Source organism: Patagioenas fasciata, chromosome 16, assembly GCF_037038585.1.
Source record: "Patagioenas fasciata isolate bPatFas1 chromosome 16, bPatFas1.hap1, whole genome shotgun sequence".
NCBI classification, from domain to species: domain Eukaryota; kingdom Metazoa; phylum Chordata; class Aves; order Columbiformes; family Columbidae; genus Patagioenas; species Patagioenas fasciata.
Genome location: NC_092535.1, coordinates 5,151,777 through 5,165,620, shown reverse-complemented (window position 1 = coordinate 5,165,620; position 13,844 = coordinate 5,151,777). Strand labels below are relative to the sequence as shown.

At 52.8% G+C, this 13,844-nt stretch overlaps 1 long non-coding RNA gene across 3 annotated transcripts; it reads right to left on the bottom strand.

The window, feature by feature from the left end:
- Positions 1-506: 506 nt before the first annotated feature.
- Positions 507-11,236, bottom strand: LOC136108381 (uncharacterized). Of its 3 annotated transcripts, XR_011741599.1 has the most exons (6): positions 11,002-11,236; positions 9,788-9,934; positions 8,529-8,655; positions 7,641-7,862; positions 4,790-5,072; positions 507-2,953 (listed from the first exon to the last, which is right to left on the bottom strand). It is a non-coding gene; the product is annotated as an uncharacterized lncRNA (long non-coding RNA). The 3 variants fall into 3 exon arrangements; XR_011741600.1 differs by lacking the exon at positions 4,790-5,072 and having other exon boundaries at positions 508-2,953; positions 11,002-11,229; XR_010652385.2 differs by lacking the exons at positions 507-2,953; positions 4,790-5,072 and having other exon boundaries at positions 7,351-7,862; positions 11,002-11,229.
- Positions 11,237-13,844: the final 2,608 nt, after the last annotated feature.

Below are 13,844 nucleotides of genomic sequence, written 5' to 3'. Positions count from 1 at the left end.
CTGGATCCTGGAGCAAAGGCTTCTCTGTGGGCTGGTCTAGCAGCCACAGGTGCTGAGCATCCTCCAGGCTGAAGCCCCGTGTGTCACCTGCAGGACAGGACACTCCTCCTCCCCTGCTGCTGGTTCCTGACTGGCTTGTGCCTCATTTGCAGCAGAACGGGACTCAAGTGATGTTCCCATCCGCCTGTGAGACACGGCAGTGTAGGGTGGTTTGGTCTGGGTGCCCCCGAATCCAGGGTGCCTGTGTCCTGCTTTGCCCGGGGGTGCAAAGCCAGCCTCATTTCTGCAGCAAGCATCAGGCTTCACCTGACAGATGCAACCCAAGGAGCTGACCAACCTCTTTAATCACTTACAATTAAGTTCTTCTGCTCACTTGCAGCCAGCTGTAATGAAAGCAGCTGCTTGCCAGCCCTGGTACATCGGTGACCTTCAACACAGGCAGGCAAATCTTTCCGTTGTTATTTTTCTCCTGATTTTTTTTTTTTTAATCCTGATGTTCTCCTAATTTTTTCAGCCTGACAGTCAGTGACTGAGTTGTGGCCCGAGCTGGGGCAGGTGTGGGCAGAGTTGGGCACCACGGGGTGGCTGGGGAAGAATCACTGCCCGTCCCACCTGCGGCTGCTCTCCTCACCTGCTCCTGTGGCCAAACAAAGCTCATCAGGCTGTCGTGGGGCTGGGCTGCCCAGCCTGGGGCCTTGTAAGGGGGAGAGAGAGAAATAATAAGAAGAGAGTGAGATGGGCCTCCCAGACCAAAGCAAGAGGAAGCTCAGAGTGTTGGCAGAAGGAGGGGAGTCCTCATCAATAAAATGGGTGAAAAAGTTATCCAAATAGAGGTGAGGAAGGGCTGGCGGGGTGGGAGACCGGGCAGTGCCTGGCTTTCAAAGAATCATAGAATTGTTTAGGTTGGAAGAGACCTTTAAATCATCAGCTCCAACCGTTAAACTAACACTGCCAAGTCCACATCTAAACCATGTCCCCAAGAACCTCATCTATGCATCTTTTAAACCCCTCCAGGGATGGTGACTCCAGCACTGCCCTGGGCAGCCTGTTCCAATGCCCAAGAGCCCTTTCCATGAAGGAAGTTTTCCCAATATCCAGTCTGCCGTGTGGTGCCAAAGGTTTCTTGTCCCCAGCACCCTGCATAGGTACCTGGGGGAGAAGGGAGCGATGCCACAGCTCCCTGAGAGCTGCGGGGCTGAGGACACACTCAGCATCCCAACCCGCACCTGCTGAGGATGGGCTGTGAGCTGGAAATGGCTCCTCTGAGCATGTGGGTGCTAAAACCCCCAGGAAGGCTGCAAATGGGTGTGTGAGAGGGTATGGAATGGAGAGGGGACGAGGGGACTGTCCCCTCCTGGGCAGTGAGGAGGCAATGAGCTGCTGGCTCCAATTTAAACTCCTGACAAGAGCTGGGCACAATCCGGGCAATTGCCCCCCATTCCAGCACAGGCAGCAACTGCTCTTCGTACTTCAGAAGCTGCTCCCGGAGCCGGGGATCCTGTGGGCAATGGTTATGACACCGCTGCATGATCAGGGCCAGCTCTGTAAAGCAGCTTTGGAAATTCGCTGAAAAATGTGAGACGTCAGAGCTGCTCAGGCATTTTGGTCAGATGTGGTGAATAGTTTCAGCCAAAGAAGACAGGAGGAGGCAGAATTTCTGAGTATTTTTTTTCTTTTCACTGTGAAGCAATAGTTTTTCATTGCCAAACACATCTAATTTTTTATGGCTTTCCAATAGGTATGACCCAAACTGGGCTTTTCTCCTTCGGTTTTTCATGCTGCTATTTAATTTCTCTGTTTACTCCTTGTACCCTGTGGCCATGGCCCAGAGGCCATCAGGGACTGGTGGGTGTTAGGACACCTGGCACAGCCCCCTTCCCTGTCCCCACTCCTGCTGTCACCGTTGGCTCCTGGGGCAGCTGTAACCCTGGTGCTGGCAGGGTCAGCACTTCCCAGGGCAAGAAACAGCTGAGCAGGGTCTTGCTGCACCCGGCAATAAGCGCTGGTATTTAGATGGGATGCAAAAGGGACAATAGCTGCTTTAGCCACCTTGGCCTCATTCTGAGTGCTGTTTGCTGGCACTTGGCGGTGGTTTCCCCAGGGAAGAGCTGGCAATGTTCCCGTCATCGTGGGGTCTGCAGGGATGATGCTCTGTGTCGTGGGGTGGCTGCCATCACCCATGGGGTTGCAACTTCCCCCGCGACGGAGCAGCTGCCTCAACCCAGTCGCTTATCAGGCCAGCAGCACACCCTGGTCCTCGGCTTCGCTTGAAAACACGATGGTATTTTTATAAGGGGGAGTGAGCAGAGAGGGCGGCAATCAGCGGGTAATGAGCTCCAGCGCTGGGAGGTGAGTGGCATGGGGCTGGCAGCTATTTTGAGCTCCGCGGGGCAAGTGTCGGTCTGCGAGTTGGACATGCTCCGCTAGGATTCTGCTGACATTTTTTACGTGTCATTAGAAATGATGTTGATTTAAAGTGAGTGCAAAGGGGTGGTGAGTGATGGTGGTCCTGCAGACAGCAAGGTCTGGGCAATTTGCTTTTACCTAGAGCAATAACCACAGAGGGTGCAGGGTTGGCAGGCGGGACGGGACAGAGCCAAGGGGTGCATTGGGCAGGGGGACACCTGCACCTCTGTCACAGGATTCAGTGCTAAAACAGGGCAAAGACTGCAAAAAACACCCACAACTGTTTGTGTTCAGGCTCCTTCTCTGTTTGCTTTCCTCAAATATTCAAACAAACAAGGCTTCTGGCAGAAATGTTTGTGGAAACGGCAAATGTTGCAGAATGTTCACAGAAGGCAAATTTCAAGGTAGTGGCTGTATTGTGAACGCAGGGCTGACGGCTCCGCTCGCCCACGCTGGGCAGAGGCACCACACTCCCACTGGGGCCTCTGAGCTCAGCTGCGTCCCAGACGCAATTACTCCCAGGAATGGCTTGTGTCCAAGCTTCAGCCTGAGCGACAACAGAAATTATCCAGTGAATCCCTTTAGGAAATACATCCTTCAAAAACTGATGATGCACCAAAGGTGCGAGAGGAGCAGCTCCAGGCAGAGCTGTGGAAAGGTACCAGCATTTGAGGAGCAGGTGGAACCTGGCTCTAAAAAGCTGAAGGTCTGCACAGCCGGACCAGATTTTCAATTCCAAATGGCTGCAGCCACTGGAGGGACATCATCTCTAGCCCTGCGGCACCAGGAGCCCCAGTGCCAAGGGGCAGGTGGGGCCAACACCATGGGCTCAAGCCCTCCCAGCACCCAGGTGTCACTGTGGGCTCAGCCAGTGCTGGCATCTCCCAGTGGGAAGAGTGAAGGTGGGAATGGGAATACTGTGGGCCTCATGCTGTGGGTCACCATGCATGGGCCATGCTCTGGGAGCTCTGACACCTTTTCCCTCCCTGGACATCCAAGCTGGTTTGACATGCCGATTTTCATCGCAGCCCTACAGATCTCTCACCTTGCTCATCCCACCCCAGGGCAGCATCTTCCCCACAGCTCTGCCCATTTACCCTAAAATCACCCATCAAGACGGGTGGCTCAGCTCCTGCCACCGAGTGTGTGGCGCCCAAACCCACCAGCGTGGGACCAACGGGCACCTTTCACCTGCCTCTGCACCAGAAATGTGTCCCAGCCATGGGTGTGTGCAAGATTTTATAGGCGATAACCCCTGGGAAAGTGGGAAATGCAGGGAGAGCCGTGCACTCAGCTTCCTGGCATGGCTCAACGCTCTGGGTAGGAGAGCCAATGTCAACAGATAGACCTGAAGGAAGGAGCAAAGCCAAATACATGGGCACTTCTCAGAACAAGAGCTGTAAAACCTGCACAAACCTGAACAAGTGCCACAACACTCTTTTATATGGTCAGAATCAATAGTCGAGCCCACTCAACGTGTTTGCTGACACATAAACGACAGCCACTGCGCCGTGTTTATGGCCCAGCGCTGTTGATGGAGGTTGCAGAGCCCGGCTCCTCCTGCCCCGCTCAGCCTCCTCTCTCCCGCTCTGCTCCCAGGGCAGGCTCGTCATTGTGCCGCACGGTCCCCAAAGCCTTGACACCTCACGATAAGAAGCTGCTGCTTCTCATCTCCATCATGCCAGCCTGCCCACAGCTTCCAGCCAACTGGGCAAGTCCTACATCCCACCCTGTCATGTCTGTTGGGACAGCAGGGTCCACCCCACCACCCCCGGTGAAAAGCAGCAGCCCAGCCTGGGAAGAGGATTCACCGGTGCTAATGTTATCCAAGGAAAAAGGAGGCAGGAGGGGCAAACAGCCAGGCTTCAGATCCACAGCCCTGACTGCTCCCCTGTCTGGAGTTTGCTGCCTTTGAGGACTAAAGGGTGGTGGGATGGAGGTGGTGGCTTTGCCATCACGGGGACACCCTGGTGGGAGCAGAGCCGGGTGCTGCCCACAGCTCCATCCATGCGCGTGTGCCGCTGCCACCACCTGGGAGAGCTCTCTGCTCACCTGGGTGTGTTTCCCTGTTACAAGTGTTAAAACGCAGGGGTGAAGGGAGATGTCATGGGGTTATGCACAGTTCAGACCCAGCCCTGCCCTTGATGCTGCTCCCTGATCCGCGCTGGGCATCTCCCGCATCACCAGCACACTCCATCCCCAGGCACAGAGGGGTACAGACCTGCCAGTCATGCCCCATCCCTGACTCATCAGGAAGCTGATGGCAGCTGTATGATCTCCAGATTAATTTGAATTCACCCCAGGCAGCCCCAGGTGGGAGTGGAGGCTCACAGAGACCGGGCAGGAACGGTTTAGGAATGTTTTTCCACCATTAGAGTCGTACCTTCGAGGGGGCACTTGTGTTCCAGCATCTTTGGAGGGCAGGAACAAGCTGTCTCCTCCTTGGCACAGTAAAAGGAGAGGTGGTCTCGGTGGGAGAAAAGTCATCCAAGGAGGAAGAGAATTGCAGGAAAACGGGTGTTTCAGATGGGCTTGGCTCTGAGCTGGTCCCTCTGGGTGCAGAGGCTGACAAGGCCACGCTTGCTCCTGATATGGTCAGGGCCATGGCCGAGCAGCACCAGGCCTCATTGCAACAACTTTCCAGCATTCAATTCATTGCTTGGCACCTGTGAAAACCCAGTGAAATGCCACTCTAATCCCTCACCTCATTTTCCTCCCCCCGGGCTAAGCAGGGCCACACATGCCAGCACACACTCCCTGCCAAGGAGACAGATCTCGGCGCTCAGCAGCCGCCGTGCTCCCCGCTGGATCAGGGCCAAGTGAGTCAAGAGGAGAGCGTCACAGCACCTCCATCTTCAGAAAAAAAACAGCGTGCAGCACTGCAGTGGCAGAGAGGGGTTTCCTGGAGTATGGCAGTTGGAATATCCCTTTTCTTCCTGCTGGGCTTGCCTTGGTCCAGCCGCAGAGCAAGGCAGCAGCCGATTAGCTACCTGGGACATGGAGGCTCCTGGATTCCCTATTGACAGCACAATTGATTAAGAAATCTCATCCCTGGGAGTTTTTCAGTTTCCTCGGGAGGGGATGGGCATTGCACAGAGCAGGCAGGGACCCAGGGAGCTCTGGCAGCTATGCCCCCAGGGCAGTTTGTGGCTCTGCAGGACACAAAGCTCGGGGCTGCCCAAAGATGGGGAGCACCACATGCTCAGCTCCTTGTCTGCTGCCCTGCTCCATCCTCACTTCTCCCAGCCCTGCATGTCGTGACAGCAGCTGGGAGGGGAGAGAAAGGTTGTTTCTCAAGGATATGGAGTTCTGGGTATTTATATAGAAACACTTTAAAGTGAAAGCAGCCAGCCTCTCCCTGGAGATAGGGTCAGACTTGGTCCTGCTGTTAAACACACCCAGGTACATTTTCTGGAGCAGCCTCTAGAGCTGCATGTGTGATCTGGCAGCCCCTGCCCTGCCAAAAAGCAGTGCCAGGCCAGACACCAGGGTGATGACACCTTGGAAAGGTGGCCCGGAAAGCAGCGGCCATCACTGTGAGCAGTGGCAGCGGGGTGCAAACCCCGAGCCACCTTATAATTCCTCTCCAGATAGTGGGCAGAACCCTTTAAAACCTGTGGCTCTGCAGCACAAACTCCTGCTCCCCATCAAATCTCATTGTGACCAGCATTAAGGGATTAGTCGGTCTCTGCTGCTGCACCGCAGCCAGCTCCAGGCATGGCTCATGCCCCGCTGCCCACGGGGGGCTCGCCAGCTGGACAGCCCCATCACAGGGCGAGACTCCCCTAGCCCTGCCCGCAGAGCTGAGCACCCCTGGAAGATGAATGGCAGCAGATACGACCTGCTCCAGCAAACACCAGGTACCCCCCGCGCTCCCCCTGGCACTCGCAGCAGGGGGAGAAGTAGCTGCGCAGCCAGGTTATGCGACCAAAGGGCATTACCAACCCCTGGGGTCTCCAGTGGGGTTTTGGAACAGCCAAAATACGCTGATCCCACAAACATGTATTGTTCGTCCTCATCTGATGGGACCCCCAAGGCTCTGGTTTATGTTTTCTTTGCAGAGTAAACATGCTGGGTTGGTGGGGGGCGATGGTTGGTGATGCCAAGCTCAGTTCTGGGGCTCTCGAGAGAGGTGTCCCAATGTGGGTGGCGTGGTGGAGTGGGGGCTGTGACGCCTGGGGGAAGAGGTGGTGGAGTTGGACTGGCGTCCCACAGACACCCCAGTGATTGTTCGCACCATTTGGGAAACAAATTGGTCATTCTCAGCCCAGTTCCCAGTGTCTGGCATTGCTGCAGCCTTGGTAGCCCTGGGGACAGATCCTACCAGCTTGCGACACAACCTCAGCTCCTGCCCTGTTTGCTGCCTTCTCCGGAGCCAAAGAGGTGTGCAATGGGAGTTACCCAGCCTTCTAATGAAAGCTTAAAATGAACTCAGAGAAAAACGCTTTCAATGCAAACCTTATCAATTGCAAAGAGCTCTTACTAGAAAGCTTTCTTAGGTTCCAGTATGGAGGGGAAGCAGTGAGGAGACTGGCTGGGCTTGGGGTGCTGCAGGGGGGTTTGCAGGCACTCAGACACGTTTTGAGCATCCCAAGCCCTGGACCGCTGCATCTCGCAGAGCCTCATCCACAAAACACCCTGCCAGCCAGGGCAGGACCCCAGGGTACAGCAAAAATCCCGAGGCTCCTCTTGCTTGAGCAGTGTCCCCCAAAGCACAGCTTGTGCTGGAGGGGTGGGTTTGTGCCTCCGGGGGCAGCCTGTACCCCAAGACACCATCCCATGGGATGAGCAACCCACACCAGTGCTGTGCTGGGAGCCATGTGCTGGGAACTGCTCCCAGCAAATACCTGCCCTCTTTATCAGCTGGCGATTGATTTAGAAAAGTTAATGGCTTCAGCATCCAATGATACGTTTAGTAGAAATGGTTCATTTCCTCGAATGATGTAGTTTATGGTCATAATATATTTTAATTTCCTTATGATACAAGAGGCCAACGGCACCAGGCCTTGTAGGAGCGTAAAGGGACAAATAATGGTGTTATCCTGTCTCGGAGACATAGGTCAAATACTCAGAGGCTAATCAGCAGCTTGCCATGTTTGTTAGCCAGGAGCCAGGCGGCTGGCACTGCAGTGTCCTGGTCACGGGTTTATGGGACTGTGGAGGCGTGTGATCCCCTCCCCTTGCTGTCCCCATACAACAAACCTTGCATGTCAAAAGCTTGGACGTGCCTGTACCTTGCTTTCTGCGGTGTTCTTTTGTTCTGTGGCAGTGGATGGGAGGGTTGTGTTGCGCAGGAGAGTGCTGTGGTGGCCGGGGGCTGCAGGGCTGTGGAGCTGCTGTGGATGTTGAGCTCCTGAGGACTGTTCTGCTTCCACTTTACTCCCCTGGCACTTGCTGTGCACTGGTAATCGAGGATGCAGGGGACGAGACAGGCTATTCAGGCACTTTGCTCACTCCTGTGGAGAAAAAGCATTTTGCATTAACTTGTTTCCTTTTAACTCCAGAAACCAGAATCTCTCGTATTTTAACTTACCACCCCTATTTATTTTGTTTTTCCACGCCCAGCCTATCTTTCCCAGTTCAGACCTGAGCAGTTCTCCAGCCTTTCCCTTTCCTCAGACGCTCCCCCCATGTTCAGCCCCCCGGCCCGCGCTGACTTTGCCAGGCCAGGGCACGAGGAGCGCGGCTGCAGCAGCCTGTGGCTGCCTGATTCAGGATGCTGCTTGCTGCCCTTGATTTACCCTGCTCCAGGGACACAGACTCAGATGGTCCCCCTGCTGCTCTCGCCCCACTGCAGCTCTCCCTCCACACCCAGTTTTGCAGTCTTTAGTCTTAATTTCCAGTGAGAAATGATTCTGAGAGCCCCAGCAGCGACTGGAGGTCTCTTCCAGCAGGCATGGCATGCTGATGCACCCACCTTTGCAAAGACATAAAATACATTTTTTTTTTAAAAAGTAAAACTTGCTTTGTAACCTTTGTTGATTTTGGCTGTTCTCCTCCACCTATTGCTCCACCAGCTGGAACGATTCAGAGGCTGGTTCATGTGTATATAACAAACGTGTAAAGTCGATGAAACCTCAAAGCCCTGCAAACAGCTGGCAGGGGTGAAGGGGGAGACTCACCTGCCAGACTGCGAGTTCAGTAGGGATCTATTTCCTGGGAAGCTGCAAGATTACTTCATTTCCAAAGGGATCACATCCACTTGCTAAGCACATTCTCTCCAGGTCCAGATGTGGTTTGCTGAGATCCCTGCCATACCAAACACGTGAGCTGGTGAGGCACGGAAGGCAAGAGGTGCTCATTGCTGGCAGCAAACCCTTTTTCCAGCGCTGCTGTTTCCCCGTGGCCTCTGCTCCCCCATTTAAACAAATGTCCTGGTTTTGGTTGAAACAAGACCAATTCTGCTAGTGAATTTTCCTTTCAGCCAGGTTCTTCTAAGTAACTGCATTTTTCTGAAGTTGGCTGCATGTTTTTTCAGACAGTGTTCACTCCAGAGCTGATAACATCTGATATTTATGGTTTTACTGCTGGATTTGAGCTGAGCATCTGCCAACGTAGATGCTGAAGCAGCGCATGGCAAAGTCAGAGCTTTTCTGGATTTTCTGCTAAATAGTCAGAAGAGTGTTTTGCTGGAAAGCGCAATGCTCGCAGTGTAGGGTTTGGATGGGACAAACGGAATCAGAGGTGGGAGCTGTAGCTTGGGCCAAGTTGCAGCCTGTGGTGTAATGGAAGATGAATCTACCCGTCCCTGTTCCTCGCTTGGCCTTTGGCTCATTGTGTGATTTTGTGCAAAAACACAGCAGGCAGGTTTCCAGAGTCATGAGTGCTGACCTGGGGTCCCAGAGGACAGATGCTGGTTTTGGGGGCTGCAATGCAGCCAGAGCGATTGCAAACACACAGCAGCAAATGCATCAGTGTTTCAGACCACAGCTGCCCTTCCAAGAACAGCTCAGACTTACTGTTCTTGCAAAACAACAGCTCCCAGGAGCACTAATAATTACTTCCTCAAGTGTTCAGAGCCTTTGTTGACCCCTTTATGGTCCTGGGGTGAAAGGCACGCACAGCATTATCAGTATAGGCTGAAATGGCCTGTCTGTGTCCATTATTTGCAGTTCTTTCCCTACTGCTTCTGCATAGCAGCTATTTGTTAGCCCCATCAATTGACTCCAGCTCCAACATCCATCCCAGCTTTGGCTGAAATGCACATTGCTTTTGGAGAGGAGTTTAAGTAGAGCCTGCCATCTCCTTTGAACAGTCTCTTCCCCATGTCCAAAAATCACCTTGATGATCCATACGGTGATTTTATGGCCTGGGGGCTTAGACTATTTTGATTGGTTTGACCACTTTTTGACAGAATAACTTTGGCATTGGTGAGAAATACCTTAAGGCTGCAGTGAAGCTGCCTCTGTCACCCTTAGCTCAAGGTGCCACCGCATGTCACAAGCTCACCGGTGACAGCGCGTCCAGATCTGCTCAGGCATCGTCTGTCCTGGGAATCGCCCTCAGCTCCAAACAGCATCTGTCCCAACTGCAGATAATAAATCAGCAAGAGTGATTTGTTGAACAGGATGATTAAATGCCTGTGTCTTTCCCCAGGCATGGGCTGACACACGCCTGTGGTCACCTCCTGCCTCTTGGGGCCGTATCTTTCTGATCCACCTCCCAGGATGGAGGTGGTGGATCTTTCTGGTTCACCTTCACAAGATGTTTTGCCAGGGCAGGGACACGCTGCGTGTGGCTGGCAAAGGGCAAACAGCCTGATTCTGCTAAACCATCAGTTTTCCTGGAGGCTTCTCGGGAGCAGAACCCCGTCTGTGTCTGTCATACGATTGCCCGGAGCAGAGGTGAAGATCCAGGGGCTTGTTTCAGCTGCGCTGACCTGCAGCCCCCCAGCCCCTGCCAAATTCCTTGGAGCTGCTTATTAACGCACTGACAACTCTGCTCCAGAGTCACGGCACGCTGAGGCAGAAGGCAGAGGGGTCTGACGGTGTGGCCTAAATATCCCTGTTTGCAAAAAGTCTGACAAAACACAAGCCCTTGGCTTTATCTTTCCCATTTGGAAATAGCCACAGAGCAAATATACTTAAGGTATGAAGGGAGGGGGATTCATATTGACTTTAGAAAAAGCTGTTCTTCAAAAACAAGGGAAAAAAGTTCATCCTCGAGCTGTGCAGACCGGCTGCTGGACCCAAAAGCCCTGTGCCGAGGCTTAAAGGCTGCCTGCTAATCTGTAGCAGTTCTGTGTGAGCAAGTCATGCAGTAAACTGCTCTCTGTTAATTTTTTAGTGCAGAATAAACAGGTCAAGAAATGATTAGCATGAGAATAAGTTGAGCTTAATCGGGAGAATCAGAAAAGATGAGAGGGAAGAAGCAAATTGGAGTTATCAGTTAACCATATAGAGTGGTTCTGCCTCCACGAGCTCATGTTCCCTCTCATTTTCCATCCCCTCTGAAGCTGCCTTTTGTTGCTCCCTTCCCTAATTTAAATGATGAGCTAAAATTGCTGGCATAAGCACAACTGAAGCCCTTGTTTCTCCTTCTCATTTTCTATCTGCAATGGCTGCCCAAATGAATTGCAGGTGACAAGGTTCTTACCTGATTCTTTCCAATGGTCCTTTCCATTCCGCGTGCAGAAAGGGAGCTGCTGACGTTAAGGTTGAAACGCGCAAAATCCGCTTTGTACAAGTACGAGCGCTTTGCTCAGGTGCAAAAGTTGTGGTGCGATCCTGGCTGATCCGGGGACTGAGCGGAGGCATCCGTGGGCAAGGGGAAGAGCAGTCCTCAGGACGGCTTGGAGTGGAGTTTGGTCAGTGGTCGGAGATCTATATTCTCAGATAGGCAGGACTTTGTCCACAAACTGGAATTTGAAATTTCAAAGGGGAAAACAAAAAAAAAAAAAAAAAAAAAAGCCCGAAGGGACCTTTGCATGTGTGGAGATGACTACACTGGTGACGTTCCCCTGGGACTTTTGTTCTTTGTCTTGTAACTCAGCTTCGTGCTTCCTCAACAGCTCACTTGGCCAAACGGTGGTGGGCTGAGCAGGGGTCCTGACCTTGCTTGGGGCTTTCCTGCTCTGGAGAGGTTTCAGAGCTGAGTCCATCTCTGCTTCACTTGCACGCCAAGAAAAAGCTTCTGCAGCCCTGCAGCGGCCTTGGAGCTGCGAGTGACGAGGTAGGAGTGATCAGGAGTCAGGGCTGCAAGGGACAGCGGTGGCACCACTGATATAAGATGAGGTTGGTCCTGCTGGGTCTGTGCACTGGCATTTCTGCAGGGGTTTTCTTCAGAGTACAGAGCTGTAAGAGGGGAAAGCAAAGAGCAGGAGAGCCTCAGGCAGCAAGTCTGCAGGTGACTCCAGACTGGGAGCTTTGGCTGATAGCCTGGAGCCATAAACGACACAGAGGGCATTGAGAAGATGGGGCCAGGCTCCTCACAGGGTGCGTGGTAGGAGGAGATCAATGGGCATAAAAATTGGAGAGAGGTTCAGGCAGCATCTAAGGAGAAACTTATTCATCACAAGGACAATCAAGTGTCGGTTGGCCAGAGAAGTTGTGCAGTCTCTGTGCTTGGAGGTGTTGAGACCTGAGAAGATGAAGCACTGAGCAACTCAGGGTGCTCTCGCAGCTGGTCCTGCTTCCCATAGGAGGTTAGAGTAGAGACCTCGAGGTGTCTTCTAACCTCAGTCATCCTTTGATCCTACAAAACCCTGTTCAACCCACTTGACGTGAAGAGCTAGCAAGCACAGTAGCTGACGGCATCCTTACCATAAATGCTCTATTAAATAGTCTACTCCTGAAATCCTCCTTTACTGAGAAGCATGGATCTTATTTTCAGGGAAATCCCTTTTGCTTTGTTTTAATTTGCCTGTCAGGGATGTATAGATAAGGCAGAATTAGTGTCATAATGTGCCAGTGTGGGAAAGGATTTACTGCTCAACAGATCAAAACTAAATAGTCGCTTGGCGCAGAACACTTCAAACCCCAGAGCTGTCTCCTTTGCAGCCATCTCCTAGTGTAGGAAACGAGGGGTGGAGGGCACAGAAAACAGGGACAGGAGGAAAGAGGAGAGAGCCTGAAAGCTGAACTTCCTCTGAGAACAGCTCTTGCTTACCAGTGGGGGTTTACCAGCTTCCAGCTGTCTCTCTCTGGAATAAAAATGACAAAACATCTTCTGTAGGACAGAATTGTTTGAATCAGTCCCCCAGCCAGCTGCTGATTTGAACATCTCCAACCTAAATGAGCTGCAGGGCTCCTGTTAGCTAGTACAGGCCATGACTACACCGGGAAGGTGTCTCAGAATCCACCGTGCAGGGATATGGGAGGAAGACAAGGGCTCCGCAGGAAGAACATCCCTAGGCAGACATCCACCTCCTGCAGCTGACGCGTTTCCATCATGAGTCCATCTCCGGGGCAAAGGAAGCGCAGGGTGTCCTTGGCTGGTTTGGTCCTCAACCTCCACACCAAGATAAGAGATTTGGGAGGGGGCACTGGTGACAGATAAAGGACATCAGCAGTGAAAAAACTACAGTCAATGTGGCCCCAGGGCGGAAAGCGCCATTGACAGTTCCAGCCTCGTGAGGCACTTAATGCTCTCCAAACTTCCCTGTGCCTTATCTACGGCTCTCCTGCACACGCCGCCTCCCTGGTGTCTATTCCTGGCCCTCTTAATCCTTCCTGCCCAGGGACCAAACAGCCTTTGCAGCCTTCCTTGCTTAGCAGGTGATTTAAGCAAAAGGTTTGTTTTGCTGAGTAGAGCAAAACAGGCCATGCTTTTACGATATTTTACTAGACGCTGTGGAAAATCCTGCACATATTTGACCTAGTGTCTGTAGCATTTATCTAATCAAAGGGATCACTGTGGCCCGGCCAGGTCTGAGATGGAGGTCCCAGGGATGAGGCCACGGAGGGGGCTCTGCTCTACCTTAGCATCCCCATCGCAGCGTGCACATCATTAAAACAATTTTTGGCTCGGAACAGCTCCTGCTGAAGGGAAGAGCCACTGGCATGTGAGTGCAGGGAGCTCTGGCCTCTCTCTCTCTGGAGCACTGACCTGATGACTGTTTTCCCTGCAGCAAAGGATCCTTTATCACCAGTCCCAAGTGAGAAAACAGGGGATCTCCCCTGTGCTCAGCTTCATTCCTGTAGCCTTGGGGTGGTAGAGCTGGTTGGGAATGCTACGTAGGTCATAGTTTTAGGGGGCAAGGGCTGCTTGAGCAATCCCTTGTGCTCATAAAATGTGAATAGCAAATCATCACTAGCATCACTGCCCAAAGGCATATGCTGTTGTGGAGCCAGAGACCTTGGTGTCACGTTGTGGCAGCAATGCCACCATGTCCAGGGCAGCTACGGGTGCCAGTAGGGCTGGGACTGCATTGGGGTGCCTGGGAAACACAAATACAACCCAGCTGGGAGCCCAAATCAGCAGCGCGTGGACTCATCACC